Source organism: Jaculus jaculus, chromosome 15 (genome assembly GCF_020740685.1).
Source record: "Jaculus jaculus isolate mJacJac1 chromosome 15, mJacJac1.mat.Y.cur, whole genome shotgun sequence".
Lineage (NCBI taxonomy): Eukaryota > Metazoa > Chordata > Mammalia > Rodentia > Dipodidae > Jaculus > Jaculus jaculus.
In genome coordinates this window covers 37,640,580-37,643,715 of record NC_059116.1, presented here as the reverse complement: position 1 = coordinate 37,643,715, position 3,136 = coordinate 37,640,580, and positions in this window count along the sequence as shown.

Below are 3,136 nucleotides of genomic sequence, written 5' to 3'. Positions count from 1 at the left end.
GCCCTGGTGGCATCATCAGACCACCTGCTTGGTCTTCTGTGCTCTTAGGACAGAAGACAAGGCCAGGATGTCAGCCTGGCAGACCTATATGGTCCCTGGATTCCTGTTCCTCAGGCTCCTGTCCTGCTCCATGCAGAAATGACTTTCTCGTGGCCCTGAGTTCTTGTGAGGTGACTCTGGGGAGCTGTCTGGCATGCTGTCCCTCCACAACCAGCATGTGCCCTGCCTTACTTCCTCCTCTATGACCTGTTGCCTGACATCTTGTATCTGTAGCTTTCCTGGTGCTCTAGATTTGCCTTCAGCCATGGTCATGTCCCTGGAATATGGGGTCACCCCAGAGAACAGTCCTGTATTCCCCCAGGTGGGAAGAGAGCTCTCAGAGCATGGCACATGTGGCCAGGGTCTGGCGGAGAGCAAGAGGTTAGAGATTGAGGGATGAGGAAAACCACATCTTCATTGGGTACTGTGAGCACCATGGAACACAGGGTGCAGAGAGGAGCTGGGGTGCAGAGAGGAGCTGGGGTGCAGAGAGGAGCTGGGGTGGCCCTTCGAGGCCCTTGGAGCAGTGGAGGGCTGGTGACAAGAAGAAGCTTCTCATGGTGGCTAAAAGCATGGAGTCAGAACTAACCATGCATAAATTTCTGCTCCGGGGTCTGGGTTATACTAAAGGCACTTACTGGAATTTCTGCTCCACAGTTTTGAACTTGTATAATTGTGACAATGTGTTTCTGAGTTTGGAAGCTCAATCAACTTGTTTGTAAATAAAATTCCTTCATGGGGTTCTGTTGAATAAAATAAACTAATGTGGGGGAATAATTTGGTTCATAAACATCTGTCCATTTGTCCATCATCCATCCATCCAAACATCCACCTACCCATTCATCCACCCATCCATATATCTATATCAATATGTGTGTGTATGTATGCATACATACATATATATGGAGAGAGAGAGAGAGAGAACGAGAGAGGCTCATTCCTGCCTGTCAGACACTAGCATCTTTATAAGACATACAGACAGAGTCCCTACAGAGATGACTCAGCAGTTCAGGTGCTTGCTTGCAAAGCATGATGGCCGGGTTCGATTTCCCAGCACCCACATAAAGCCAGATGCACCAAGTGGTTTGTGTGTCTGGAGTCTGTTTGCTGTGATGTGGGACCCTGTGTGCCCATCCTCCCTCTCTTTCTGTCCTTGCAAGTAAACAAAAAAGAAAAAAATTTTTTTTTATTTTTTCAAGGTAGGGTTTCACTCTATCACAGTATGACCTGGAATTCATGAATTCACTCTGTAGTCTTAGCTTAGTCTTTATTTTATTTTATTTTTTGGGTTTTTTGAGGTAGCATCTCACCCTAACTCAGGCTAACCTGGAATTCACTATATAGTCTCAGAGTGGCCTTGAACTCATACTGATCCTCCTACTTCTGCCTCCTGAGTGCTAGGATTAAAGGCGTGTGCCACCATTCCCAGCAAAAATATTTTTTAAGGGCTGGAGGGATGGTTTAGCAGTTAAGGTGCTTGCCTGCAAAGCCAAAGGACCCAGGTTTGATTCCCCAGGGCCCACATAGGCCAGATACACAAGGTGGTGCATGCATCTGGGGTTCATTTGCAGTGGCTGAATGCCCTGGCATGCCCATTCTCTCCCCCTCTCTCTGTTTACCTATCTCTCTCTCAAGTAAATAAAATGAATTTAAAAAATTTTAATTTTAAAAAAGAAAGAAAAATCCAGGTGTGGTGGCACACACCTTTAATCCCAGCACTCAGGAGGCAGAGGTAGGAGGATCATTGTAAGTTCAAGGCCACCTTGGCACCACATAGTGAATTTCAGGTCAGCCTGGGATAGAGCAAGACCCTACCTTGAAAAACAAAAAAGAAAAAGAGCCATGCATGATGGTGCATGCCTTTTTTCCCAGTACTTGGGAGGTAGAGGTAGGAGGATCTCTGTGAGTTCCAGGCCAGCCTGGGCTAGAGTGAGAGCCTGCCCTGAAAAACAAACAAATACATCACGGTGTTGTTCTTTGGGCTCATGTGTGCAGAAGTAGCCTCCTCAATGAGTAGTCAGGTAGGAGTAACCTCCCTGGTCCCTGTAGCCAGCACATGGACCTGGGGTGAGGTGGGCAGCAGGTGTCAGCATCTATCCAGGGGGTGGAAACCAGCTTGTAAGTCAAGCCAACAGTGGTGCCCAGAACTCAGAGGTGAGGGGGAACTGATAGTAAGGGGTCTTTTCTTAGCTAGTTGTTTATTTTGTTTGTGCACAGGGTCTCCCTGTGGAGTTCAGATTGCCATGGAACTTGGGACCTTCCTCCCTCAGTCTCCTCAGTCAGACGTGTTAACACCATGTCTGGCTAGTAAGAGGTGGATGGGTTTCTGTACCTATGAACCTGGTGACATTATATAAACGTCTGGACACATTACCTAACTTCTTGGTGTACAACACTTTAAATACATAAAAATATTGTTCTTAGGGCTGGAGGGATGGCTTAGCAGTTAAGGTGTTTGCCTGCAAAGCCAAAGGACCAAGGTTCAATTCCCCAGGACCCATGCTAGCCAGATGCACAAGGGGGCACATGCGTTTGGAATTCGTCTGCAGTGACTGGAGGCCCTGGTATGCACCTTCTATCTCTCTTTCCCATTTTCTCTGTCAAATAAATAAATAAGAATATTTTTCTGGGCTGGAGAGATGGCTTAGTGGTTAAACGCTCGCCTGTGAAGCCTAAGGACCCTGGTTCGAGGTTCGTTTCCCCAGGTCCCACGTTAGCCAGATGCACAAGGGGGCGCACACCTCTGAAGTTTGTTTGCAGTGGCTGGAAGCCCTGGCGCGCCCATTCTCTCGCTCTCCCTCTATCTGTCTTTTTCTCTGTGTCTGTCACTCTCAAATAAATAAATAAAACATGAACAAAAAATATTTAAAAAAATATATTTTTCTTAGCCCCGTGTGGTGGCACACACCTTTTACCCCAGCACTTGGGAGGTTGAGGTAGGAAAATCACTATGAGTTTAAGGGTACCCTGAGACTACATAGTGAATTTCAGGTCAGCCTGGGCTACAGCGAGAATCTACCATGAAGAAACAAACAAAACAATAACAAAAAAAGGTGTGGGGTGCACCATGATGGAGTCTGTCTGTCTGTCTGTCGGG